The sequence below is a fragment of the Paralichthys olivaceus genome, chromosome 5, assembly GCF_024713975.1.
Source record: "Paralichthys olivaceus isolate ysfri-2021 chromosome 5, ASM2471397v2, whole genome shotgun sequence".
NCBI classification, from domain to species: Eukaryota; Metazoa; Chordata; class Actinopteri; order Pleuronectiformes; family Paralichthyidae; genus Paralichthys; species Paralichthys olivaceus.
In genome coordinates, this window is record NC_091097.1 from 21,637,620 (window position 1) to 21,662,846 (window position 25,227).

The 25,227-nt window shown below is 42.2% G+C and overlaps 28 non-coding genes and 3 pseudogenes across 28 annotated transcripts; all 31 read right to left on the reverse strand.

Moving 5' to 3' along the window:
- Nucleotides 1–452: 452 nt before the first annotated feature.
- On the reverse strand, nucleotides 453–571 carry LOC138408652 (5S ribosomal RNA). Its single transcript, XR_011241971.1, has one exon. It is a non-coding gene; the product is annotated as a 5S ribosomal RNA (ribosomal RNA).
- Nucleotides 572–1,061: 490 nt separating this feature from the next.
- Nucleotides 1,062–1,180, reverse strand: LOC138409089 (5S ribosomal RNA). The gene has a single exon (XR_011242410.1). It is a non-coding gene; the product is annotated as a 5S ribosomal RNA (ribosomal RNA).
- A 491-nt stretch (nucleotides 1,181–1,671) lies between these two features.
- LOC138408653 (5S ribosomal RNA) lies at nucleotides 1,672–1,790 on the reverse strand. Its single transcript, XR_011241972.1, has one exon. It is a non-coding gene; the product is annotated as a 5S ribosomal RNA (ribosomal RNA).
- A 490-nt stretch (nucleotides 1,791–2,280) lies between these two features.
- LOC138409904 (5S ribosomal RNA) lies at nucleotides 2,281–2,399 on the reverse strand (annotated as a pseudogene).
- A 490-nt stretch (nucleotides 2,400–2,889) lies between these two features.
- Nucleotides 2,890–3,008, reverse strand: LOC138408654 (5S ribosomal RNA). The gene has a single exon (XR_011241973.1). It is a non-coding gene; the product is annotated as a 5S ribosomal RNA (ribosomal RNA).
- A 490-nt stretch (nucleotides 3,009–3,498) lies between these two features.
- Nucleotides 3,499–3,617, reverse strand: LOC138409090 (5S ribosomal RNA). Its single transcript, XR_011242411.1, has one exon. It is a non-coding gene; the product is annotated as a 5S ribosomal RNA (ribosomal RNA).
- A 490-nt stretch (nucleotides 3,618–4,107) lies between these two features.
- On the reverse strand, nucleotides 4,108–4,226 carry LOC138410245 (5S ribosomal RNA). Its single transcript, XR_011243042.1, has one exon. It is a non-coding gene; the product is annotated as a 5S ribosomal RNA (ribosomal RNA).
- A 491-nt stretch (nucleotides 4,227–4,717) lies between these two features.
- Nucleotides 4,718–4,836, reverse strand: LOC138409845 (5S ribosomal RNA; annotated as a pseudogene).
- Nucleotides 4,837–5,327: 491 nt separating this feature from the next.
- Nucleotides 5,328–5,446, reverse strand: LOC138408324 (5S ribosomal RNA). The gene has a single exon (XR_011241643.1). It is a non-coding gene; the product is annotated as a 5S ribosomal RNA (ribosomal RNA).
- Nucleotides 5,447–5,936: 490 nt separating this feature from the next.
- LOC138409043 (5S ribosomal RNA) lies at nucleotides 5,937–6,055 on the reverse strand. The gene has a single exon (XR_011242364.1). It is a non-coding gene; the product is annotated as a 5S ribosomal RNA (ribosomal RNA).
- A 6,792-nt stretch (nucleotides 6,056–12,847) lies between these two features.
- LOC138409846 (5S ribosomal RNA) lies at nucleotides 12,848–12,966 on the reverse strand (annotated as a pseudogene).
- Nucleotides 12,967–13,456: 490 nt separating this feature from the next.
- LOC138410246 (5S ribosomal RNA) lies at nucleotides 13,457–13,575 on the reverse strand. Its single transcript, XR_011243043.1, has one exon. It is a non-coding gene; the product is annotated as a 5S ribosomal RNA (ribosomal RNA).
- Nucleotides 13,576–14,065: 490 nt separating this feature from the next.
- Nucleotides 14,066–14,184, reverse strand: LOC138409285 (5S ribosomal RNA). Its single transcript, XR_011242605.1, has one exon. It is a non-coding gene; the product is annotated as a 5S ribosomal RNA (ribosomal RNA).
- A 490-nt stretch (nucleotides 14,185–14,674) lies between these two features.
- LOC138410247 (5S ribosomal RNA) lies at nucleotides 14,675–14,793 on the reverse strand. Its single transcript, XR_011243044.1, has one exon. It is a non-coding gene; the product is annotated as a 5S ribosomal RNA (ribosomal RNA).
- Nucleotides 14,794–15,283: 490 nt separating this feature from the next.
- On the reverse strand, nucleotides 15,284–15,402 carry LOC138409095 (5S ribosomal RNA). Its single transcript, XR_011242416.1, has one exon. It is a non-coding gene; the product is annotated as a 5S ribosomal RNA (ribosomal RNA).
- A 490-nt stretch (nucleotides 15,403–15,892) lies between these two features.
- On the reverse strand, nucleotides 15,893–16,011 carry LOC138408176 (5S ribosomal RNA). The gene has a single exon (XR_011241494.1). It is a non-coding gene; the product is annotated as a 5S ribosomal RNA (ribosomal RNA).
- Nucleotides 16,012–16,501: 490 nt separating this feature from the next.
- On the reverse strand, nucleotides 16,502–16,620 carry LOC138408939 (5S ribosomal RNA). The gene has a single exon (XR_011242260.1). It is a non-coding gene; the product is annotated as a 5S ribosomal RNA (ribosomal RNA).
- A 490-nt stretch (nucleotides 16,621–17,110) lies between these two features.
- LOC138408177 (5S ribosomal RNA) lies at nucleotides 17,111–17,229 on the reverse strand. The gene has a single exon (XR_011241495.1). It is a non-coding gene; the product is annotated as a 5S ribosomal RNA (ribosomal RNA).
- Nucleotides 17,230–17,719: 490 nt separating this feature from the next.
- On the reverse strand, nucleotides 17,720–17,838 carry LOC138408178 (5S ribosomal RNA). Its single transcript, XR_011241496.1, has one exon. It is a non-coding gene; the product is annotated as a 5S ribosomal RNA (ribosomal RNA).
- Nucleotides 17,839–18,328: 490 nt separating this feature from the next.
- On the reverse strand, nucleotides 18,329–18,447 carry LOC138408940 (5S ribosomal RNA). Its single transcript, XR_011242261.1, has one exon. It is a non-coding gene; the product is annotated as a 5S ribosomal RNA (ribosomal RNA).
- Nucleotides 18,448–18,937: 490 nt separating this feature from the next.
- Nucleotides 18,938–19,056, reverse strand: LOC138408853 (5S ribosomal RNA). The gene has a single exon (XR_011242174.1). It is a non-coding gene; the product is annotated as a 5S ribosomal RNA (ribosomal RNA).
- Nucleotides 19,057–19,546: 490 nt separating this feature from the next.
- On the reverse strand, nucleotides 19,547–19,665 carry LOC138408265 (5S ribosomal RNA). Its single transcript, XR_011241584.1, has one exon. It is a non-coding gene; the product is annotated as a 5S ribosomal RNA (ribosomal RNA).
- A 490-nt stretch (nucleotides 19,666–20,155) lies between these two features.
- Nucleotides 20,156–20,274, reverse strand: LOC138408561 (5S ribosomal RNA). The gene has a single exon (XR_011241880.1). It is a non-coding gene; the product is annotated as a 5S ribosomal RNA (ribosomal RNA).
- A 490-nt stretch (nucleotides 20,275–20,764) lies between these two features.
- Nucleotides 20,765–20,883, reverse strand: LOC138408180 (5S ribosomal RNA). Its single transcript, XR_011241498.1, has one exon. It is a non-coding gene; the product is annotated as a 5S ribosomal RNA (ribosomal RNA).
- Nucleotides 20,884–21,372: 489 nt separating this feature from the next.
- Nucleotides 21,373–21,491, reverse strand: LOC138408181 (5S ribosomal RNA). The gene has a single exon (XR_011241499.1). It is a non-coding gene; the product is annotated as a 5S ribosomal RNA (ribosomal RNA).
- Nucleotides 21,492–21,981: 490 nt separating this feature from the next.
- LOC138408182 (5S ribosomal RNA) lies at nucleotides 21,982–22,100 on the reverse strand. Its single transcript, XR_011241500.1, has one exon. It is a non-coding gene; the product is annotated as a 5S ribosomal RNA (ribosomal RNA).
- Nucleotides 22,101–22,590: 490 nt separating this feature from the next.
- LOC138409248 (5S ribosomal RNA) lies at nucleotides 22,591–22,709 on the reverse strand. The gene has a single exon (XR_011242568.1). It is a non-coding gene; the product is annotated as a 5S ribosomal RNA (ribosomal RNA).
- Nucleotides 22,710–23,199: 490 nt separating this feature from the next.
- Nucleotides 23,200–23,318, reverse strand: LOC138408183 (5S ribosomal RNA). Its single transcript, XR_011241501.1, has one exon. It is a non-coding gene; the product is annotated as a 5S ribosomal RNA (ribosomal RNA).
- Nucleotides 23,319–23,808: 490 nt separating this feature from the next.
- Nucleotides 23,809–23,927, reverse strand: LOC138408941 (5S ribosomal RNA). The gene has a single exon (XR_011242262.1). It is a non-coding gene; the product is annotated as a 5S ribosomal RNA (ribosomal RNA).
- A 490-nt stretch (nucleotides 23,928–24,417) lies between these two features.
- LOC138408184 (5S ribosomal RNA) lies at nucleotides 24,418–24,536 on the reverse strand. Its single transcript, XR_011241502.1, has one exon. It is a non-coding gene; the product is annotated as a 5S ribosomal RNA (ribosomal RNA).
- Nucleotides 24,537–25,026: 490 nt separating this feature from the next.
- Nucleotides 25,027–25,145, reverse strand: LOC138408942 (5S ribosomal RNA). The gene has a single exon (XR_011242263.1). It is a non-coding gene; the product is annotated as a 5S ribosomal RNA (ribosomal RNA).
- Between the last annotated feature and the right edge of the window lie 82 nt (nucleotides 25,146–25,227).

Consider the following 25,227-nt stretch of genomic DNA (forward strand, 5'->3'; position numbering starts at 1 on the left):
ATCATCACCATCATCAATGGTTCTTCTGTTGCTTTGCAACCATAGCATCTTGAGGTGTGGGTGGGCGGGAGGGTCAATTGTTCCAAAATCAATCCCAAGGTGCAATTTTGTCATATCGTTGCAAGAAAAAAATCATTACAATTTTCAAAAATGACCTTCAGCAATATTGTCAGTGTTTCATATCCAGTTGTTTCCCTGATGCAGAGTAAACTCCCTGCTCTTTCATCGCTCTCTCCAAATAAGACCATTTGAAAATGATATGTTAATAAAACATGAATAAAGTAGTGTTTTGATTAGAAACAAATCTGATGAATGCTCACTTTCACCTTTCAGTGATGATGTGAGGGTTCCATATTCTTTTTTCCTTTGATGAACAGTCTTTCCTGCTCTTTCCAAGAGGTGTCTCCTCTGAAGCAGCAGCAACAGCGCCCTCTGCAAAGAAAAGTCTAAAAAGCTTACAGCACCTGGTATTCCCAGGCGGTCTTCCATTCAAGTACTAACCAGGCCCGACCCTGCTTAGCTTCCGAGATCGGACGAGATCGGGCGTGTTCAGGGTGGTATGGCCGTAAGCGATTAACTCCACCCACAATACCTCCTTTATACATGTGAATCATCACCATCATCAATGGTTCTTCTGTTGCTTTGCAACCATAGCATCTTGAGGTGTGGGTGGGCGGGAGTGTCAATTGTTCCAAAATCAATCTCAAGGTGCAATTTTGTCATATCGTTGCAAGAAAAAAATCATTACAATTTTCAAAAATGACCTTCAGCAATATTGTCAGTGTTTCATATCCAGTTGTTTCCCTGATGCAGAGTAAACTCCCTGCTCTTTCATCGCTCTCTCCAAATAAGACCATTTGAAAATGATATGTTAATAAAACATGAATAAAGTAGTGTTTTGATTAGAAACAAATCTGATGAATGCTCACTCTCACCTTTCAGTGATGATGTGAGGGTTCCATATTCTTTTTTCCTTTGATGAACAGTCTTTCCTGCTCTTTCCAAGAGGTGTCTCCTCTGAAGCAGCAGCAACAGCGCCCTCTGCAAAGAAAAGTCTAAAAAGCTTACAGCACCTGGTATTCCCAGGCGGTCTCCGATTCAAGTACTAACCAGGCCCGACCCTGCTTAGCTTCCGAGATCGGACGAGATCGGGCGTGTTCAGGGTGGTATGGCCGTAAGCGATTAACTCCACCCACAATACCTCCTTTATACATGTGAATCATCACCATCATCAATGGTTCTTCTGTTGCTTTGCAACCATAGCATCTTGATGTGTGGGTGGGTTGGGGGGGTCAATTGTTCCAAAATCAATCTCAAGGTGCAATTTTGTCATATCGTTGCAAGAAAAAAATCATTACAATTTTCAAAAATGACCTTCAGCAATATTGTCAGTGTTTCATATCCAGTTGTTTCCCTGATGCAGAGTAAACTCCCTGCTCTTTCATCGCTCTCTCCAAATAAGACCATTTGAAAATGATATGTTAATAAAACATGAATAAAGTAGTGTTTTGATTAGAAACAAATCTGATGAATGCTCACTTTCACCTTTCAGTGATGATGTGAGGGTTCCATATTCTTTTTTCCTTTGATGAACAGTCTTTCCTGCTCTTTCCAAGAGGTGTCTCCTCTGAAGCAGCAGCAACAGCGCCCTCTGCAAAGAAAAGTCTAAAAAGCTTACAGCACCTGGTATTCCCAGGCGGTCTTCCATTCAAGTACTAACCAGGCCCGACCCTGCTTAGCTTCCGAGATCGGACGAGATCGGGCGTGTTCAGGGTGGTATGGCCGTAAGCGATTAACTCCACCCACAATACCTCCTTTATACATGTGAATCATCACCATCATCAATGGTTCTTCTGTTGCTTTGCAACCATAGCATCTTGAGGTGTGGGTGGGCGGGAGTGTCAATTGTTCCAAAATCAATCTCAAGGTGCAATTTTGTCATATCGTTGCAAGAAAAAAATCATTACAATTTTCAAAAATGACCTTCAGCAATATTGTCAGTGTTTCATATCCAGTTGTTTCCCTGATGCAGAGTAAACTCCCTGCTCTTTCATCGCTCTCTCCAAATAAGACAATTTGAAAATGATATGTTAATAAAACATGAATAAAGTAGTGTTTTGATTAGAAACAAATCTGATGAATGCTCACTCTCACCTTTCAGTGATGATGTGAGGGTTCCATATTCTTTTTTCCTTTGATGAACAGTCTTTCCTGCTCTTTCCAAGAGGTGTCTCCTCTGAAGCAGCAGCAACAGCGCCCTCTGCAAAGAAAAGTCTAAAAAGCTTACAGCACCTGGTATTCCCAGGCGGTCTCCGGTTCAAGTACTAACCAGGCCCGACCCTGCTTAGCTTCCGAGATCGGACAAGATCGGGCTTGTTCAGGGTGGTATGGCCTTAAGTGATTAACTCCACCCACAATACCTCCTTTATACATGTGAATCATCACCATCATCAATGGTTCTTCTGTTGCTTTGCAACCATAGCATCTTGAGGTGTGGGTGGGCGGGAGGGTCAATTGTTCCAAAATCAATCCCAAGGTGCAATTTTGTCATATCGTTGCAAGAAAAAAATCATTACAATTTTCAAAAATGACCTTCAGCAATATTGTCAGTGTTTCATATCCAGTTGTTTCCCTGATGCAGAGTAAACTCCCTGCTCTTTCATCGCTCTCTCCAAATAAGACCATTTGAAAATGATATGTTAATAAAACATGAATAAAGTAGTGTTTTGATTAGAAACAAATCTGATGAATGCTCACTTTCACCTTTCAGTGATGATGTGAGGGTTCCATATTCTTTTTTCCTTTGATGAACAGTCTTTCCTGCTCTTTCCAAGAGGTGTCTCCTCTGAAGCAGCAGCAACAGCGCCCTCTGCAAAGAAAAGTCTAAAAAGCTTACAGCACCTGGTATTCCCAGGCGGTCTTCCATTCAAGTACTAACCAGGCCCGACCCTGCTTAGCTTCCGAGATCGGACGAGATCGGGCGTGTTCAGGGTGGTATGGCCGTAAGCGATTAACTCCACCCACAATACCTCCTTTATACATGTGAATCATCACCATCATCAATGGTTCTTCTGTTGCTTTGCAACCATAGCATCTTGAGGTGTGGGTGGGCGGGAGTGTCAATTGTTCCAAAATCAATCTCAAGGTGCAATTTTGTCATATCGTTGCAAGAAAAAAATCATTACAATTTTCAAAAATGACCTTCAGCAATATTGTCAGTGTTTCATATCCAGTTGTTTCCCTGATGCAGAGTAAACTCCCTGCTCTTTCATCGCTCTCTCCAAATAAGACCATTTGAAAATGATATGTTAATAAAACATGAATAAAGTAGTGTTTTGATTAGAAACAAATCTGATGAATGCTCACTCTCACCTTTCAGTGATGATGTGAGGGTTCCATATTCTTTTTTCCTTTGATGAACAGTCTTTCCTGCTCTTTCCAAGAGGTGTCTCCTCTGAAGCAGCAGCAACAGCGCCCTCTGCAAAGAAAAGTCTAAAAAGCTTACAGCACCTGGTATTCCCAGGCGGTCTCCGATTCAAGTACTAACCAGGCCCGACCCTGCTTAGCTTCCGAGATCGGACGAGATCGGGCGTGTTCAGGGTGGTATGGCCGTAAGCGATTAACTCCACCCACAATACCTCCTTTATACATGTGAATCATCACCATCATCAATGGTTCTTCTGTTGCTTTGCAACCATAGCATCTTGAGGTGTGGGTGGGCGGGAGTGTCAATTGTTCCAAAATCAATCTCAAGGTGCAATTTTGTCATATCGTTGCAAGAAAAAAATCATTACAATTTTCAAAAATGACCTTCAGCAATATTGTCAGTGTTTCATATCCAGTTGTTTCCCTGATGCAGAGTAAACTCCCTGCTCTTTCATCGCTCTCTCCAAATAAGACCATTTGAAAATGATATGTTAATAAAACATGAATAAAGTAGTGTTTTGATTAGAAACAAATCTGATGAATGCTCACTTTCACCTTTCAGTGATGATGTGAGGGTTCCATATTCTTTTTTCCTTTGATGAACAGTCTTTCCTGCTCTTTCCAAGAGGTGTCTCCTCTGAAGCAGCAGCAACAGCGCCCTCTGCAAAGAAAAGTCTAAAAAGCTTACAGCACCTGGTATTCCCAGGCGGTCTCCCATTCAAGTACTAACCAGGCCCGACCCTGCTTAGCTTCCGAGATCGGACGAGATCGGGCGTGTTCAGGGTGGTATGGCCGTAAGCGATTAACTCCACCCACAATACCTCCTTTATACATGTGAATCATCACCATCATCAATGGTTCTTCTGTTGCTTTGCAACCATAGAATCTTGATGTGTGGGTGGGTTGGGGGGGTCAATTGTTCCAAAATCAATCTCAAGGTGCAATTTTGTCATATCGTTGCAAGAAAAAAATCATTACAATTTTCAAAAATGACCTTCAGCAATATTGTCAGTGTTTCATATCCAGTTGTTTCCCTGATGCAGAGTAAACTCCCTGCTCTTTCATCGCTCTCTCCAAATAAGACAATTTGAAAATGATATGTTAATAAAACATGAATAAAGTAGTGTTTTGATTAGAAACAAATCTGATGAATGCTCACTTTCACCTTTCAGTGATGATGTGAGGGTTCCATATTCTTTTTTCCTTTGATGAACAGTCTTTCCTGCTCTTTCCAAGAGGTGTCTCCTCTGAAGCAGCAGCAACAGCGCCCTCTGCAAAGAAAAGTCTAAAAAGCTTACAGCACCTGGTATTCCCAGGCGGTCTCCGATTCAAGTACTAACCAGGCCCGACCCTGCTTAGCTTCCGAGATCGGACAAGATCGGGCTTGTTCAGGGTGGTATGGCCTTAAGTGATTAACTCCACCCACAATACCTCCTTTATACATGTGAATCATCACCATCATCAATGGTTCTTCTGTTGCTTTGCAACCATAGCATCTTGAGGTGTGGGTGGGCGGGAGGGTCAATTGTTCCAAAATCAATCTCAAGGTGCAATTTTGTCATATCGTTGCAAGAAAAAAAATCATTACAATTTTCAAAAATGACCTTCAGCAATATTGTCAGTGTTTCATATCCAGTTGTTTCCCTGATGCAGAGTAAACTCCCTGCTCTTTCATCGCTCTCTCCAAATAAGACCATTTGAAAATGATATGTTAATAAAACATGAATAAAGTAGTGTTTTGATTAGAAACAAATCTGATGAATGCTCACTTTCACCTTTCAGTGATGATGTGAGGGTTCCATATTCTTTTTTCCTTTGATGAACAGTCTTTCCTGCTCTTTCCAAGAGGTGTCTCCTCTGAAGCAGCAGCAACAGCGCCCTCTGCAAAGAAAAGTCTAAAAAGCTTACAGCACCTGGTATTCCCAGGCGGTCTCCCATTCAAGTACTAACCAGGCCCGACCCTGCTTAGCTTCCGAGATCGGACGAGATCGGGGGTGTTCAGGGTGGTATGGCCGTAAGCGATTAACTCCACCCACAATACCTCCTTTATACATGTGAATCATCACCATCATCAATGGTTCTTCTGTTGCTTTGCAACCATAGCATCTTGAGGTGTGGGTGGGCGGGAGTGTCAATTGTTCCAAAATCAATCTCAAGGTGCAATTTTGTCATATCGTTGCAAGAAAAAAATCATTACAATTTTCAAAAATGACCTTCAGCAATATTGTCAGTGTTTCATATCCAGTTGTTTCCCTGATGCAGAGTAAACTCCCTGCTCTTTCATCGCTCTCTCCAAATAAGACAATTTGAAAATGATATGTTAATAAAACATGAATAAAGTAGTGTTTTGATTAGAAACAAATCTGATGAATGCTCACTTTCACCTTTCAGTGATGATGTGAGGGTTCCATATTCTTTTTTCCTTTGATGAACAGTCTTTCCTGCTCTTTCCAAGAGGTGTCTCCTCTGAAGCAGCAGCAACAGCGCCCTCTGCAAAGAAAAGTCTAAAAAGCTTACAGCACCTGGTATTCCCAGGCGGTCTCCCATTAAAGTACTAACCAGGCCCGACCCTGCTTAGCTTCCGAGATCGGACGAGATTGGGCGTGTTCAGGGTGGTATGGCCGTAAGCGATTAACTCCACCCACAATACCTCCTTTATACATGTGAATCATCACCATCATCAATGGTTCTTCTGTTGCTTTGCAACCATAGCATCTTGAGGTGTGGTTGGGCGGGAGGGTCAATTGTTCCAAAATCAATCTCAAGGTGCAATTTTGTCATATCGTTGCAAGAAAAAAATCATTACAATTTTCAAAAATGACCTTCAGCAATATTGTCAGTGTTTCATATCCAGTTGTTTCCCTGATGCAGAGTAAACTCCCTGCTCTCTCATCGCTCTCTCCAAATAAGACAATTTGAAAATGATATGTTAATAAAACATGAATAAAGTAGTGTTTTGATTAGAAGCAAATCTGATGAATGCTCACTTTCACCTTTCAGTGATGATGTGAGGGTTCCATATTCTTTTTTCCTTTGATGAACAGTCTTTCCTGCTCTTTCCAAGAGGTGTCTCCTCTGAAGCAGCAGCAACAGCGCCCTCTGCAAAGAAAAGTCTAAAAAGCTTACAGCACCTGGTATTCCCAGGCGGTCTCCCATTCAAGTACTAACCAGGCCCGACCCTGCTTAGCTTCCGAGATCGGACGAGATCGGGCGTGTTTTTTTTTTTGTTTTTTTTTCTTTTATTATCAAAAATAGATTGAATTTACATTTTTTTTACATACATTTGTTTTTTACATCATTCCTTTACATGTTTGCCTCTGTCAGGTCTTAACTTTTAACATGTATACATCACTCGATACAGGAAACACACAAATCAATAAAAACAATAAAACCAACCAAAAACAAAAAGCCCCAAAATAAATCTTAACCAAAATCCATTCTCACCTCATTCACATCTCCATTCGTTATTTCTATGAAGGTGCTCCCGTCCACAAACCCTTTCTGAAAGTCGTCTTTCCCAATGTAGCTGTGCATCACTTTCACATCCCTTTCTGTCAAATTTTTAAAAACATTCCACACATCACATTTTCTCCTTTCATACTGCGCAGTGTTTCTCCTTAGTTTCACTGCATATCGTGCGTGGCTCAGGACATAGTTTAACAGATTTACATTGCATCCTCTCTTTCTCTCCACCACGCCAAACAACCACAGCTTCTTCCATTCGCTCCTCCCCACAAAGTCTCCCTCCCAGCACCTATTTATTAACTCCCTTATTTTCCCAAAGTACACCCTTAGTTCCCCACATTCAACAAACTCATGCATACATGTCTCCACTCCCACTTCACATACGTCACATTCCTTTCCCACCTCCCGGTCAAACTTGCTCTTTATCAGGTTGTTGTATATCCTGTTGTGCCTTAGCATGTAGTCAAAGTGTTCACATTCAGTCGTGTTCCACTTCACTCTCAGATTGGTCCATATTTGCTTTGCATCCATGTTATTCATTACTTTGACCCACACTTTCTCTGCAGCCGGCCTCCTCAGTTCTTTCTCCCTCATACATTCATATATCATCCTTGTTTTTACATCCTTCAGACTCAACTTGCACTCCCCTTCCCCTACATACATATCTATTTCATCTTCTCCTCCGTTCACGTTCTCTCTCTCAATCATTTCCATCCATTCTTTGGGCATTGCTTTTTTTATTTTTTCTATGACCCCTTCAGCTGTACCCGGCCATATTTCATCCCCATTCCCCCTGACCTCATCTACAATCACCTGTGCCCTCATAAAACCCGGTGTGTACTCGTACACCATGTCCCTCACCTTCCTTATCCCTGCTCTCCATATTACCCTGTTAAAGATGGTCTCCCCCTCCACTGTGATTTTTGGATTTAAAAACGCTGGCTGCTCCCATACCTGCTTTACATTTTTGCATTCATACTTCACGAAACTCAGAAACTCTCCCCACGCTCCCAGCATCTCTTTGTAATAATCAGTCACTCCATCTAACATCCCTTTTTTCATTTTCATATACACTCCACTCTCACCACACCCTCCAGTTTTGTTGATAGCTTCTGTTAAACACACCTTCCACACCTGATCACTTTTATTCTTTAAGTATCTCACCATCATTTTCACCCTCAGTGCTTTTTTTTTTCTCTCTAAGTTAACCAGTTTCAGTCCCCCGTCTTCATACTCGTTTTCTAGTACTTCCCTTGCTATTCTAACCCCCTTCCCATCCCACAAAAAGTCACTCACCATCCCTCCCACTTCTTTCATCACTTTCTCAGGCACATCCATCACATTCATCACATACACCAGCTTGCTCATTATTAAACAATTTACTACAATTACCTTCCCTTTTAGCTTCAATCCTCTTCTCTTCCAAAACCCTAACGTCTTTCTAATCCTATTCACTATCCCCTCATACTGCCTATCTCTCCCTTCTTTCTCTTCTATCCCTAAATTTACACCTAACACCTTCATATACCCTTTGTTTTCCTTCATTCTGATCTCCTCCCTCTCTTCTCTGTTCTCCCCTATGTACATTATCTCTGATTTCTCTATGTTTACTTTTGCTCCTGATGCCCTACCATACTGCTCTACACTTTTTAAAACCTCTACTACACTTTCTTTGTCCCTAACTGTCACTGTTGTGTCGTCTGCATATTGATATAGCGTGCTCATCTGTCCACCCGGTAGTTCTATGCCCTTAATCCCTCTATTTTGCAATATTAGTGCCGCTAGCGGCTCTGCTGACAAGGCGTACAGCAGAGCCGATAGCGGACATCCCTGTCTAACTGATCTCTCTAATCTAAACTCCTCTGTCACTATCCCATTTATTTTTATCTTACTCGCTGCTCTTTCATACATCCTCCTTATCCATCCTATCATCCTATTTCCAAAACCCACTTTATCTAATACCTTATATAAATACCCATGATCTACTCTATCAAATGCTTTATTCAGATCCAAACTCGCTACTATCCCTATTTTGTTCCCCTTCATGTGTGTGATGGTGTCCCTAATACTGCTTATTGTGTCGGCTATGTCTCTTCCTGGTATGCTATATGCTTGTGTGCTTCCCACCACCGTCCCTATAACCCCCTTTATCCTATTTGCTAACACCTTTGCTAGTATTTTATAATCACCATTTAACATTGTGAGTGGTCTGTAGTTTTCTAATTTGTCCCTGCTCCCTTTTTTGTAAATTATACTAACTAGCCCTATTGTCATGCTGTGTGGCATCTCTCCCTTCTCTTCTATATACCTAAATAATCTATCTAACACTGGCACTAATTCTTCCTTAAACTCTATATAAAACTCTCCTATTATCCCATCTATCCCTGGACTTTTATTCCTGCCTAACTCATCTATTGCTTTCCCTATCTCTCCTTTAGTTATCTCTCCTTCACATCCTTCTCTATCCTCATCACTCAGCCTAGCTTCCATCTTTTCTATCACCTGCCTGCTACTCTCCTCATCTACTTCTTCTTTCTTAAATAACTCCCTATAGAATTCTCCTACTCTTTCCACTATCCCTACAAAGTCAGTTATTCTTTCCCCTCTCTTTCCCTCCACTTGCTCAAAATAATTATTCTTTTGCCTTACCTTCTCTAGCCCTAAGAAATAACCTGTACATTTTTCCCCCTCTACTACATCTCTTGCCTTACTTCTAATTATTGCTCCCTTGCACTTTCCCTGTTCTATCTCTTTCAGTTCATCTTTCTTCTTTATATATTCCCCCAAATCATACTTGCCATCCTCCTCAGCTTTCTTTTCCTCTTCTCTCAACTCCTCTTTTAACTTTTTTTCCTTCTCTCTCTGTGTTTTCCCCCTCTTCCTACTGTGTTTTATGCTCATGGTCCGTACTCCCTCTTTTACCCCTTCCCACCACCTCCCTATATCTTCCTCATACATCCTGTCATCCTTCTCCCACCTTATGTATTCTCTCACTTCTTTTTTATATTTTTCATCTCTCAGCAACTCCCCATTCATGCACCACAGTCCCCCTCCTCTTCTCTTTGTCCCCCCCCCTATTGTAAATTTTAACTCCTTATGATCACTATACGTTGTGGTTCTATATTCTATTTCTTTTATCCTTTCTGCTATGCTTTTTGTGCTTAATACTAAATCTATCCTACTCTGTTTTAATTCCCCTTTTACCAGTTGTGTTCTTGAGAACGCTCTCCTCTCTGGATTTCTTTCTCTCCATACGTCACTCAGTCCTTTCATACTTTTTAATTTTTTTAATACCTCTCTTGTTGTGTCATTTTTAAAGTGCATGTTTGTTGACACGTCCAGTTTCTCACACCACACATTGAAGTCCCCCACAATCATGCAGTTGTCATCACACATCGTTCCCATCTTTTCAATCATCACCTTTCTTTCTTTCTCCTCATTCGGCATATACACATTTACCAGCTTCATTTCCTCATTCTTATATTCAAATTTGATCCCTATCATCCTCCCATCTCCCTCATCTTCACACCTTCTTACATTCCCTATCACTCCTTTTTTTGTTAATATTGCTACACCCCTCGCATTCCCATCTCCATTATTTGCAAATACTTCTCCCCTCCATTCATCCTCCACCTCTTTCATACATCTCTCATTCCAGTGTGTTTCCTGTAAGCATATTATGTCATAATTACTCTTCCCATATATCTGATGTCTTTTGTTTTTGTTCTTTAGCCCCCTTGCATTTATTGAAATTATTGTTAACATTATTATTATTTTTACTTTCATTTTGTTATTTCCTTAGTTTTACTTTTCTTATTATTCCTCGTATGCCTCTTAGTATTCTGTCTTTTTCTTAGTTGTTTCATTTGTTCCTCTATATCCATGTCTGTTTCGGATCCTACCGTCTGTGGTGTGGTAGTCTCCTCTGCAGTCTCTGTGGGCTTAGCTCCACTCAGTGCATTCTCCGTCCTTCCTGTGTCATCCTCTCGTCGCGTTCTCCCCGGGCCTGCTTCCTCCTTTCCGTCTTGTCTTTCGACAGTCGCCCCCTTCTCTGGCCCTCTCGTCTCCTTCGTTTTGGGACCTTTCTTCTCCACCCCGTCACTCCTCCTGTCTGCCGTCCCTTCTGTCCTCACCTCACGCGCCAGCGCTCCTCTCCTCCTTCCCGCATCCTCCTCCTCGTTGTTTCCTTTCGTTCTCTCCTTCCTTTCCTTCCGGTTCGCTCCATCTTTCTTTCCGCCTTCCGTCTCCTCTGTCGGCCTCTCTCCTTCCTGCTTGCCTGCATCCTCTTTCTCTGTCTCCTCCATTTCTTTTCTGACTCCCTCCTCCTCACTTTCCATATACTCTGCCTCCCCCTCCTCACTGCCTCCGCTCTCACTTTCTTGTCCACTCTCATTTGTGTCGTCTTCTGCCTCACTCTTATTGCATCTGCATTCACTCATAAGGTTCTGGCATAGATCACATCTCTTCTTCCCCTGCGTGCATTCCCTTGCATAATGACCCTGCACTCCACATCTGTTGCAGTGAAATTCAGGGCACTCTCTCATTATGTGCCCTGGTTTAATGCACAACCTGCACACCTTCACCTGCTTATCATGCAGCACCCTGAAGTACTCAGCTCCCAGCGCTGTGTCAAATCTAGCAGAATACGGCAGTGATTGTATTTCATTATTAAATTTTACTTTCAGGAACCTTGTCCCATCAGCTACATTTGTCCCTGGCCACATCCTTCTTTTAATGGGAGATACTGCTGATACTCCCCAGAGTTGTAGCTTTGCCAGTATCTCCCTGTCCTCAATATAAAATGGCAGATTCATGAAAGACACTACTAGCTCGTCATTTATTAGCTCTCTGACGTGCACCCGATTCTCCCCAATCTTAAATCCTTCCATGAGCCTGTCCTTTCCTTTCGGATGGCTCATCGTCATTTCATATTTTTTTTCGGTTATCTGTCTGCACGCCAGTAGCCCTCCACACAGCTCGCGTACGCAACGCATCAGCTCCATAGCCGTGTCCTCGCCCTCCATCTCTACCATCACTGTCTGCTCCCTGTCGTTCCTCTCATTTATTTTGCAGCACTTACCCTGCGTCAGCTCCGTCTCTCCACCGCTGTCACCTCCGTGGGTGTCAGCGGTTAAACTCCGCCGCTCCGTGCTTGTCTCTGCCATTGTCTCGGGAGCACTTCCTAGCAGGCTACGATTCCCCCTAACAGTGCGTCACTGCCGCGGGGGACACACACATACACACAACAAGACAATCACAACACTAATGTCCGGTTGGATTTACATATATGAGGTAGAAAAATAGGGAATGTAGAGAGAGAACAAGAAAAGCTGGAAAAGAGAGAGAAAAAAAAAGAAAAATAGTTCCTCCGCAGCCACCCGTGGTGGCTTGCTTCCGGGTCGCTGGTTGATGTCGTCACTCCGTGGTGCGTTCAAGGGCGTGTTCAGGGTGGTATGGCCGTAAGCGATTAACTCCACCCACAATACCTCCTTTATACATGTGAATCATCACCATCATCAATGGTTCTTCTGTTGCTTTGCAACCATAGAATCTTGATGTGTGGGTGGGTTGGGGGGGTCAATTGTTCCAAAATCAATCTCAAGGTGCAATTTTGTCATATCGTTGCAAGAAAAAAATCATTACAATTTTCAAAAATGACCTTCAGCAATATTGTCAGTGTTTCATATCCAGTTGTTTCCCTGATGCAGAGTAAACTCCCTGCTCTTTCATCGCTCTCTCCAAATAAGACAATTTGAAAATGATATGTTAATAAAACATGAATAAAGTAGTGTTTTGATTAGAAACAAATCTGATGAATGCTCACTTTCACCTTTCAGTGATGATGTGAGGGTTCCATATTCTTTTTTCCTTTGATGAACAGTCTTTCCTGCTCTTTCCAAGAGGTGTCTCCTCTGAAGCAGCAGCAACAGCGCCCTCTGCAAAGAAAAGTCTAAAAAGCTTACAGCACCTGGTATTCCCAGGCGGTCTCCGATTCAAGTACTAACCAGGCCCGACCCTGCTTAGCTTCCGAGATCGGACAAGATCGGGCTTGTTCAGGGTGGTATGGCCTTAAGTGATTAACTCCACCCACAATACCTCCTTTATACATGTGAATCATCACCATCATCAATGGTTCTTCTGTTGCTTTGCAACCATAGCATCTTGAGGTGTGGGTGGGCGGGAGGGTCAATTGTTCCAAAATCAATCTCAAGGTGCAATTTTGTCATATCGTTGCAAGAAAAAAATCATTACAATTTTCAAAAATGACATTCAGCAATATTGTCAGTGTTTCATATCCAGTTGTTTCCCTGATGCAGAGTAAACTCCCTGCTCTTTCATCGCTCTCTCCAAATAAGACCATTTGAAAATGATATGTTAATAAAACATGAATAAAGTAGTGTTTTGATTAGAAACAAATCTGATGAATGCTCACTTTCACCTTTCAGTGATGATGTGAGGGTTCCATATTCTTTTTTCCTTTGATGAACAGTCTTTCCTGCTCTTTCCAAGAGGTGTCTCCTCTGAAGCAGCAGCAACAGCGCCCTCTGCAAAGAAAAGTCTAAAAAGCTTACAGCACCTGGTATTCCCAGGCGGTCTCCCATTCAAGTACTAACCAGGCCCGACCCTGCTTAGCTTCCGAGATCGGACGAGATCGGGCGTGTTCAGGGTGGTATGGCCGTAAGCGATTAACTCCACCCACAATACCTCCTTTATACATGTGAATCATCACCATCATCAATGGTTCTTCTGTTGCTTTGCAACCATAGCATCTTGAGGTGTGGGTGGGCGGGAGTGTCAATTGTTCCAAAATCAATCTCAAGGTGCAATTTTGTCATATTGTTGCAAGAAAAAAATCATTACAATTTTCAAAAATGACCTTCAGCAATATTGTCAGTGTTTCATATCCAGTTGTTTCCCTGATGCAGAGTAAACTCCCTGCTCTTTCATCGCTCTCTCCAAATAAGACAATTTGAAAATGATATGTTAATAAAACATGAATAAAGTAGTGTTTTGATTAGAAACAAATCTGATGAATGCTCACTTTCACCTTTCAGTGATGATGTGAGGGTTCCATATTCTTTTTTCCTTTGATGAACAGTCTTTCCTGCTCTTTCCAAGAGGTGTCTCCTCTGAAGCAGCAGCAACAGCGCCCTCTGCAAAGAAAAGTCTAAAAAGCTTACAGCACCTGGTATTCCCAGGCGGTCTCCCATTCAAGTACTAACCAGGCCCGACCCTGCTTAGCTTCCGAGATCGGACGAGAGTGGGCGTGTTCAGGGTGGTATGGCCGTAAGCGATTAACTCCACCCACAATACCTCCTTTATACATGTGAATCATCACCATCATCAATGGTTCTTCTGTTGCTTTGCAACCATAGCATCTTGAGGTGTGGTTGGGCAGGAGGGTCAATTGTTCCAAAATCAATCTCAAGGTGCAATTTTGTCATATCGTTGCAAGAAAAAAATCATTACAATTTTCAAAAATGACCTTCAGCAATATTGTCAGTGTTTCATATCCAGTTGTTTCCCTGATGCAGAGTAAACTCCCTGCTCTCTCATCGCTCTCTCCAAATAAGACAATTTGAAAATGATATGTTAATAAAACATGAATAAAGTAGTGTTTTGATTAGAAACAAATCTGATGAATGCTCACTTTCACCTTTCAGTGATGATGTGAGGGTTCCATATTCTTTTTTCCTTTGATGAACAGTCTTTCCTGCTCTTTCCAAGAGGTGTCTCCTCTGAAGCAGCAGCAACAGCGCCCTCTGCAAAGAAAAGTCTAAAAAGCTTACAGCACCTGGTATTCCCAGGCGGTCTCCCATTCAAGTACTAACCAGGCCCGACCCTGCTTAGCTTCCGAGATCGGACGAGATCGGGCGTGTTCAGGGTGGTATGGCCGTAAGCGATTAACTCCACCCACAATACCTCCTTTATACATGTGAATCATCACCATCATCAATGGTTCTTCTGTTGCTTTGCAACCATAGCATCTTGAGGTGTGGGTGGGCGGGAGGGTCAATTGTTCCAAAATCAATCTCAAGGTGCAATTTTGTCATATCGTTGCAAGAAAAAAATCATTACAATTTTCAAAAATGACCTTCAGCAATATTGTCAGTGTTTCATATCCAGTTGTTTCCCTGATGCAGAGTAAACTCCCTGCTCTTTCATCGCTCTCTCCAAATAAGACCATTTGAAAATGATATGTTAATAAAACATGAATAAAGTAGTGTTTTGATTAGAAACAAATCTGATGAATGCTCACTTTCACCTTTCAGTGATGATGTGAGGGTTCCATATTCTTTTTTCCTTTGATGAACAGTCTTTCCTGCTCTTTCCAAGAGGTGTCTCCTCTGAAGCAGCAGCAACAGCGCCCTCTGCAAAGAAAAGTCTAAAAAGCTTACAGCACCTGGTATTCCCAGGCGGTCTCCCATTCAAGTACTAACCAGGCCCGACCCTGCTTAGCTTCCGAGATCAGACGAGATCGGCCGTGTTCAGGGTGGTATGGCCATAAGCAATTAACTCCACCCACAATACCTCCTTTATACATGTGAATCATCACCATCATCAATGGTTCTTCTGTTGCTTTGCAACCATAGCATCTTGAGGTGTGGGTGGGCGGGAGGGTCAATTGTTCCAAAATCAATCTCAAGGTGCAATTTTGTCATATCGTTGCAAGAAAAAAATCATTACAATTTTCAAAAATGACCTTCAGCAATATTGTCAGTGTTTCATATCCAGTTGTTTCCCTGATGCAGAGTAAACTCCCTGCTCTTTCATCGCTCTCTCCAAATAAGACAATTTGAAAATGATATGTTAATAAAACATGAATAAAGTAGTGTTTTGATTAGAAACAAATCTGATGAATGCTCACTTTCACCTTTCAGTGATGATGTGAGGGTTCCATATTCTTTTTTCCTTTGATGAACAGTCTTTCCTGCTCTTTCCAAGAGGTGTCTCCTCTGAAGCAGCAGCAACAGCGCCCTCTGCAAAGAAAAGTCTAAAAAGCTTACAGCACCTGGTATTCCCAGGCGGTCTCCCATTCAAGTACTAACCAGGCCCGACCCTGCTTAGCTTCCGAGATCAGACGAGATCGGGCGTGTTCAGGGTGGTATGGCCGTAAGCGATTAACTCCACCCACAATACCTCCTTTATACATGTGAATCATCACCATCATCAATGGTTCTTCTGTTGCTTTGCAACCATAGCATCTTGAGGTGTGGGTGGGCGGGAGGGTCAATTGTTCCAAAATCAATCTCAAGGTGCAATTTTGTCATATCGTTGCAAGAAAAAAATCATTACAATTTTCAAAAATGACCTTCAGCAATATTGTCAGTGTTTCATATCCAGTTGTTTCCCTGATGCAGAGGAAACTCCCTGCTCTTTCATCGCTCTCTCCAAATAAGACAATTTGAAAATGATATGTTAATAAAACATGAATAAAGTAGTGTTTTGATTAGAAACAAATCTGATGAATGCTCACTTTCACCTTTCAGTCATGATGTGAGGGTTCCATATTCTTTTTTCCTTTGATGAACAGTCTTTCCTGCTCTTTCCAAGAGGTGTCTCCTCTGAAGCAGCAGCAACAGCGCCCTCTGCAAAGAAAAGTCTAAAAAGCTTACAGCACCTGGTATTCCCAGGCGGTCTCCCATTCAAGTACTAACCAGGCCCGACCCTGCTTAGCTTCCGAGATCAGACGAGATCGGCCGTGTTCAGGGTGGTATGGCCGTAAGCAATTAACTCCACCCACAATACCTCCTTTATACATGTGAATCATCACCATCATCAATGGTTCTTCTGTTGCTTTGCAACCATAGCATCTTGAGGTGTGGGTGGGCGGGAGGGTCAATTGTTCCAAAATCAATCTCAAGGTGCAATTTTGTCATATCGTTGCAAGAAAAAAATCATTACAATTTTCAAAAATGACCTTCAGCAATATTGTCAGTGTTTCATATCCAGTTGTTTCCCTGATGCAGAGGAAACTCCCTGCTCTTTCATCGCTCTCTCCAAATAAGACAATTTGAAAATGATATGTTAATAAAACATGAATAAAGTAGTGTTTTGATTAGAAACAAATCTGATGAATGCTCACTTTCACCTTTCAGTGATGATGTGAGGGTTCCATATTCTTTTTTCCTTTGATGAACAGTCTTTCCTGCTCTTTCCAAGAGGTGTCTCCTCTGAAGCAGCAGCAACAGCGCCCTCTGCAAAGAAAAGTCTAAAAAGCTTACAGCACCTGGTATTCCCAGGCGGTCTCCCATTCAAGTACTAACCAGGCCCGACCCTGCTTAGCTTCCGAGATCAGACGAGATCGGGCGTGTTCAGGGTGGTATGGCCGTAAGCGATTAACTCCACCCACAATACCTCCTTTATACATGTGAATCATCACCATCATCAATGGTTCTTCTGTTGCTTTGCAACCATAGCATCTTGAGGTGTGGGTGGGCGGGAGGGTCAATTGTTCCAAAATCAATCTCAAGGTGCAATTTTGTCATATCGTTGCAAGAAAAAAATCATTACAATTTTCAAAAATGACCTTCAGCAATATTGTCAGTGTTTCATATCCAGTTGTTTCCCTGATGCAGAGTAAACTCCCTGCTCTTTCATCGCTCTCTCCAAATAAGACAATTTGAAAATGATATGTTAATAAAACATGAATAGAGTAGTGTTTTGATTAGAAACAAATCTGATGAATGCTCACTTTCACCTTTCAGTGATGATGTGAGGGTTCCATATTCTTTTTTCCTTTGATGAACAGTCTTTCCTGCTCTTTCCAAGAGGTGTCTCCTCTGAAGCAGCAGCAACAGCGCCCTCTGCAAAGAAAAGTCTAAAAAGCTTACAGCACCTGGTATTCCCAGGCGGTCTCCCATTCAAGTACTAACCAGGCCCGACCCTGCTTAGCTTCCGAGATCAGACGAGATCGGGCGTGTTCAGGGTGGTATGGCCGTAAGCGATTAACTCCACCCACAATACCTCCTTTATACATGTGAATCATCACCATCATCAATGGTTCTTCTGTTGCTTTGCAACCATAGCATCTTGAGGTGTGGGTGGGCGGGAGGGTCAATTGTTCCAAAATCAATCTCAAGGTGCAATTTTGTCATATCGTTGCAAGAAAAAAATCATTACAATTTTCAAAAATGACCTTCAGCAATATTGTCAGTGTTTCATATCCAGTTGTTTCCCTGATGCAGAGGAAACTCCCTGCTCTTTCATCGCTCTCTCCAAATAAGACAATTTGAAAATGATATGTTAATAAAACATGAATAAAGTAGTGTTTTGATTAGAAACAAATCTGATGAATGCTCACTTTCACCTTTCAGTGATGATGTGAGGGTTCCATATTCTTTTTTCCTTTGATGAACAGTCTTTCCTGCTCTTTCCAAGAGGTGTCTCCTCTGAAGCAGCAGCAACAGCGCCCTCTGCAAAGAAAAGTCTAAAAAGCTTACAGCACCTGGTATTCCCAGGCGGTCTCCCATTCAAGTACTAACCAGGCCCGACCCTGCTTAGCTTCCGAGATCAGACGAGATCGGCCGTGTTCAGGGTGGTATGGCCGTAAGCAATTAACTCCACCCACAATACCTCCTTTATACATGTGAATCATCACCATCATCAATGGTTCTTCTGTTGCTTTGCAACCATAGCATCTTGAGGTGTGGGTGGGCGGGAGGGTCAATTGTTCCAAAATCAATCTCAAGGTGCAATTTTGTCATATCGTTGCAAGAAAAAAATCATTACAATTTTCAAAAATGACCTTCAGCAATATTGTCAGTGTTTCATATCCAGTTGTTTCCCTGATGCAGAGGAAACTCCCTGCTCTTTCATCGCTCTCTCCAAATAAGACAATTTGAAAATGATATGTTAATAAAACATGAATAAAGTAGTGTTTTGATTAGAAACAAATCTGATGAATGCTCACTTTCACCTTTCAGTGATGATGTGAGGGTTCCATATTCTTTTTTCCTTTGATGAACAGTCTTTCCTGCTCTTTCCAAGAGGTGTCTCCTCTGAAGCAGCAGCAACAGCGCCCTCTGCAAAGAAAATTCTAAAAAGCTTACAGCACCTGGTATTCCCAGGCGGTCTCCCATTCAAGTACTAACCAGGCCCGACCCTGCTTAGCTTCCGAGATTGGACGAGATCGGGCGTGTTCAGGGTGGTATGGCCGTAAGCGATTAACTCCACCCACAATACCTCCTTTATACATGTGAATCATCACCATCATCAATGGTTCTTCTGTTGCTTTGCAACCATAGCATCTTGAGGTGTGGGTGGGCGGGAGGGTCAATTGTTCCAAAATCAATCTCAAGGTGCAATTTTGTCATATCGTTGCAAGAAAAAAATCATTACAATTTTCAAAAATGACCTTCAGCAATATTGTCAGTGTTTCATATCCAGTTGTTTCCCTGATGCAGAGTAAAGTCCCTGCTCTCTCATTGCTCTCTCCAAATAAGACAATTTGAAAATGATATGTCAATAAAACATGAATAAAGTAGTGTTTTGATTAGAAACAAATCTGATGAATGCTCACTTTCACCTTTCAGTGATGATGTGAGGGTTCCATATTCTTTTTTCCTTTGATGAACAGTCTTTCCTGCTCTTTCCAAGAGGTGTCTCCTCTGAAGCAGCAGCAACAGCGCCCTCTGCAAAGAAAAGTCTAAAAAGCTTACAGCACCTGGTATTCCCAGGCGGTCTCCCATTCAAGTACTAACCAGGCCCCACCCTGCTTAGCTTCCGAGATCGGACGAGATCGGGCGTGTTCAGGGTGGTATGGCCGTAAGCGATTAACTCCACCCACAATACCTCCTTTATACATGTGAATCATCACCATCATCAATGGTTCTTCTGTTGCTTTGCAACCATAGCATCTTGAGGTGTGGGTGGGCGGGAGGGTCAATTGTTCCAAAATCAATCTCAAGGTGCAATTTTGTCATATCATTGCAAGAAAAAAATCATTACAATTTTCAAAAATGACCTTCAGCAATATTGTCAGTGTTTCATATCCAGTTGTTTCCCTGATGCAGAGGAAACTCCCTGCTCTTTCATCGCTCTCTCCAAATAAGACAATTTGAAAATGATATGTTAATAAAACATGAATAAAGTAGTGTTTTGATTAGAAACAAATCTGATGAATGCTCACTTTCACCTTTCAGTGATGATGTGAGGGTTCCATATTCTTTTTTCCTTTGATGAACAGTCTTTCCTGCTCTTTCCAAGAGGTGTCTCCTCTGAAGCAGCAGCAACAGCGCCCTCTGCAAAGAAAAGTCTAAAAAGCTTACAGCACCTGGTATTCCCAGGCGGTCTCCCATTCAAGTACTAACCAGGCCCGACCCTGCTTAGCTTCCGAGATCAGACGAGATCGGGCATGTTCAGGGTGGTATGGCCGTAAGCGATTAACTCCACCCACAATACCTCCTTTATACATGTGAATCATCACCATCATCAATGGTTCTTCTGTTGCTTTGCAACCATAGCATCTTGAGGTGTGGGTGGGCGGGAGGGTCAATTGTTCCAAAATCAATCTCAAGGTGCAATTTTGTCATATCGTTGCAAGAAAAAAATCATTACAATTTTCAAAAATGACCTTCAGCAATATTGTCAGTGTTTCATATCCAGTTGTTTCCCTGATGCAGAGGAAACTCCCTGCTCTTTCATCGCTCTCTCCAAATAAGACAATTTGAAAATGATATGTTAATAAAACATGAATAAAGTAGTGTTTTGATTAGAAACAAATCTGATGAATGCTCACTTTCACCTTTCAGTGATGATGTGAGGGTTCCATATTCTTTTTTCCTTTGATGAACAGTCTTTCCTGCTCTTTCCAAGAGGTGTCTCCTCTGAAGCAGCAGCAACAGCGCCCTCTGCAAAGAAAAGTCTAAAAAGCTTACAGCACCTGGTATTCCCAGGCGGTCTCCCATTCAAGTACTAACCAGGCCCGACCCTGCTTAGCTTCCGAGATCAGACGAGATCGGGCGTGTTCAGGGTGGTATGGCCGTAAGCGATTAACTCCACCCACAATACCTCCTTTATACATGTGAATCATCACCATCATCAATGGTTCTTCTGTTGCTTTGCAACCATAGCATCTTGAGGTGTGGGTGGGCGGGAGGGTCAATTGTTCCAAAATCAATCTCAAGGTGCAATTTTGTCATATCGTTGCAAGAAAAAATCATTACAATTTTCAAAAATGACCTTCAGCAATATTGTCAGTGTTTCATATCCAGTTGTTTCCCTGATGCAGAGGAAACTCCCTGCTCTTTCATCGCTCTCTCCAAATAAGACAATTTGAAAATGATATGTTAATAAAACATGAATAAAGTAGTGTTTTGATTAGAAACAAATCTGATGAATGCTCACTTTCACCTTTCAGTGATGATGTGAGGGTTCCATATTCTTTTTTCCTTTGATGAACAGTCTTTCCTGCTCTTTCCAAGAGGTGTCTCCTCTGAAGCAGCAGCAACAGCGCCCTCTGCAAAGAAAAGTCTAAAAAGCTTACAGCACCTGGTATTCCCAGGCGGTCTCCCATTCAAGTACTAACCAGGCCCGACCCTGCTTAGCTTCCGAGATCAGACGAGATCGGGCGTGTTCAGGGTGGTATGGCCGTAAGCGATTAACTCCACCCACAATACCTCCTTTATACATGTGAATCATCACCATCATCAATGGTTCTTCTGTTGCTTTGCAACCATAGCATCTTGAGGTGTGGGTGGGCGGGAGGGTCAATTGTTCCAAAATCAATCTCAAGGTGCAATTTTGTCATATCATTGCAAGAAAAAAATCATTACAATTTTCAAAAATGACCTTCAGCAATATTGTCAGTGTTTCATATCCAGTTGTTTCCCTGATGCAGAGGAAACTCCCTGCTCTTTCATCGCTCTCTCCAAATAAGACAATTTGAAAATGATATGTTAATAAAACATGAATAAAGTAGTGTTTTGATTAGAAACAAATCTGATGAATGCTCACTTTCACCTTTCAGTGATGATGTGAGGGTTCCATATTCTTTTTTCCTTTGATGAACAGTCTTTCCTGCTCTTTCCAAGAGGTGTCTCCTCTGAAGCAGCAGCAACAGCGCCCTCTGCAAAGAAAAGTCTAAAAAGCTTACAGCACCTGGTATTCCCAGGCGGTCTCCCATTCAAGTACTAACCAGGCCCGACCCTGCTTAGCTTCCGAGATCAGACGAGATCGGGCGTGTTCAGGGTGGTATGGCCGTAAGCGATTAACTCCACCCACAATACCTCCTTTATACATGTGAATCATCACCATCATCAATGGTTCTTCTGTTGCTTTGCAACCATAGCATCTTGAGGTGTGGGTGGGTGGGAGGGTCAATTGTTCCAAAATCAATCTCAAGGTGCAATTTTGTCATATCGTTGCAAGAAAAAAATCATTACAATTTTCAAAAATGACCTTCAGCAATATTGTCAGTGTTTCATATCCAGTTGTTTCCCTGATGCAGAGGAAACTCCCTGCTCTTTCATCGCTCTCTCCAAATAAGACAATTTGAAAATGATATGTTAATAAAACATGAATAAAGTAGTGTTTTGATTAGAAACAAATCTGATGAATGCTCACTTTCACCTTTCAGTGATGATGTGAGGGTTCCATATTCTTTTTTCCTTTGATGAACAGTCTTTCCTGCTCTTTCCAAGAGGTGTCTCCTCTGAAGCAGCAGCAACAGCGCCCTCTGCAAAGAAAAGTCTAAAAAGCTTACAGCACCTGGTATTCCCAGGCGGTCTCCCATTCAAGTACTAACCAGGCCCGACCCTGCTTAGCTTCTGAGATCAGACGAGATCGGCCGTGTTCAGGGTGGTATGGCCGTAAGCAATTAACTCCACCCACAATACCTCCTTTATACATGTGAATCATCACCATCATCAATGGTTCTTCTGTTGCTTTGCAACCATAGCATCTTGAGGTGTGGGTGGGCGGGAGGGTCAATTGTTCCAAAATCAATCTCAAGGTGCAATTTTGTCATATCGTTGCAAGAAAAAAATCATTACAATTTTCAAAAATGACCTTCAGCAATATTGTCAGTGTTTCATATCCAGTTGTTTCCCTGATGCAGAGGAAACTCCCTGCTCTTTCATCGCTCTCTCCAAATAAGACAATTTGAAAATGATATGTTAATAAAACATGAATAAAGTAGTGTTTTGATTAGAAACAAATCTGATGAATGCTCACTTTCACCTTTCAGTGATGATGTGAGGGTTCCATATTCTTTTTTCCTTTGATGAACAGTCTTTCCTGCTCTTTCCAAGAGGTGTCTCCTCTGAAGCAGCAGCAACAGCGCCCTCTGCAAAGAAAAGTCTAAAAAGCTTACAGCACCTGGTATTCCCAGGCGGTCTCCCATTCAAGTACTAACCAGGCCCGACCCTGCTTAGCTTCCGAGATCAGACGAGATCGGGCGTGTTCAGGGTGGTATGGCCGTAAGCGATTAACTCCACCCACAATACCTCCTTTATACATGTGAATCATCACCATCATCAATGGTTCTTCTGTTGCTTTGCAACCATAGCATCTTGAGGTGTGGGTGGGCGGGAGGGTCAATTGTTCCAAAATCAATCTCAAGGTGCAATTTTGTCATATCGTTGCAAGAAAAAAATCATTACAATTTTCAAAAATGACCTTCAGCAATATTGTCAGTGTTTCATATCCAGTTGTTTCCCTGATGCAGAGGAAACTCCCTGCTCTTTCATCGCTCTCTCCAAATAAGACAATTTGAAAATGATATGTTAATAAAACATGAATAAAGTAGTGTTTTGATTAGAAACAAATCTGATGAATGCTCACTTTCACCTTTCAGTGATGATGTGAGGGTTCCATATTCTTTTTTCCTTTGATGAACAGTCTTTCCTGCTCTTTCCAAGAGGTGTCTCCTCTGAAGCAGCAGCAACAGCGCCCTCTGCAAAGAAAAGTCTAAAAAGCTTACAGCACCTGGTATTCCCAGGCGGTCTCCCATTCAAGTACTAACCAGGCCCGACCCTGCTTAGCTTCCGAGATCAGACGAGATCGGCCGTGTTCAGGGTGGTATGGCCGTAAGCGATTAACTCCACCCACAATACCTCCTTTATACATGTGAATCATCACCATCATCAATGGTTCTTCTGTTGCTTTGCAACCATAGCATCTTGAGGTGTGGGTGGGCGGGAGGGTCAATTGTTCCAAAATCAATCTCAAGGTGCAATTTTGTCATATCGTTGCAAGAAAAAAATCATTACAATTTTCAAAAATGACCTTCAGCAATATTGTCAGTGTTTCATATCCAGTTGTTTCCCTGATGCAGAGGAAACTCCCTGCTCTTTCATCGCTCTCTCCAAATAAGACAATTTGAAAATGATATGTTAATAAAACATGAATAAAGTAGTGTTTTGATTAGAAACAAATCTGATGAATGCTCACTTTCACCTTTCAGTGATGATGTGAGGGTTCCATATTCTTTTTTCCTTTGATGAACAGTCTTTCCTGCTCTTTCCAAGAGGTGTCTCCTCTGAAGCAGCAGCAACAGCGCCCTCTGCAAAGAAAATTCTAAAAAGCTTACAGCACCTGGTATTCCCAGGCGGTCTCCCATTCAAGTACTAACCAGGCCCGACCCTGCTTAGCTTCCGAGATCAGACGAGATCGGGCGTGTTCAGGGTGGTATGGCCGTAAGCGATTAACTCCACCCACAATACCTCCTTTATACATGTGAATCATCACCATCATCAATGGTTCTTCTGTTGCTTTGCAACCATAGCATCTTGAGGTGTGGGTGGGCGGGAGGGTCAATTGTTCCAAAATCAATCTCAAGGTGCAATTTTGTCATATCGTTGCAAGAAAAAAATCATTACAATTTTCAAAAATGACCTTCAGCAATATTGTCAGTGTTTCATATCCAGTTGTTTCCCTGATGCAGAGGAAACTCCCTGCTCTTTCATCGCTCTCTCCAAATAAGACAATTTGAAAATGATATGTTAATAAAACATGAATAAAGTAGTGTTTTGATTAGAAACAAATCTGATGAATGCTCACTTTCACCTTTCAGTGATGATGTGAGGGTTCCATATTCTTTTTTCCTTTGATGAACAGTCTTTCCTGCTCTTTCCAAGAGGTGTCTCCTCTGAAGCAGCAGCAACAGCGCCCTCTGCAAAGAAAAGTCTAAAAAGCTTACAGCACCTGGTATTCCCAGGCGGTCTCCCATTCAAGTACTAACCAGGCCCGACCCTGCTTAGCTTCCGAGATCAGACGAGATCGGCCGTGTTCAGGGTGGTATGGCCGTAAGCGATTAACTCCACCCACAATACCTCCTTTATACATGTGAATCATCACCATCATCAATGGTTCTTCTGTTGCTTTGCAACCATA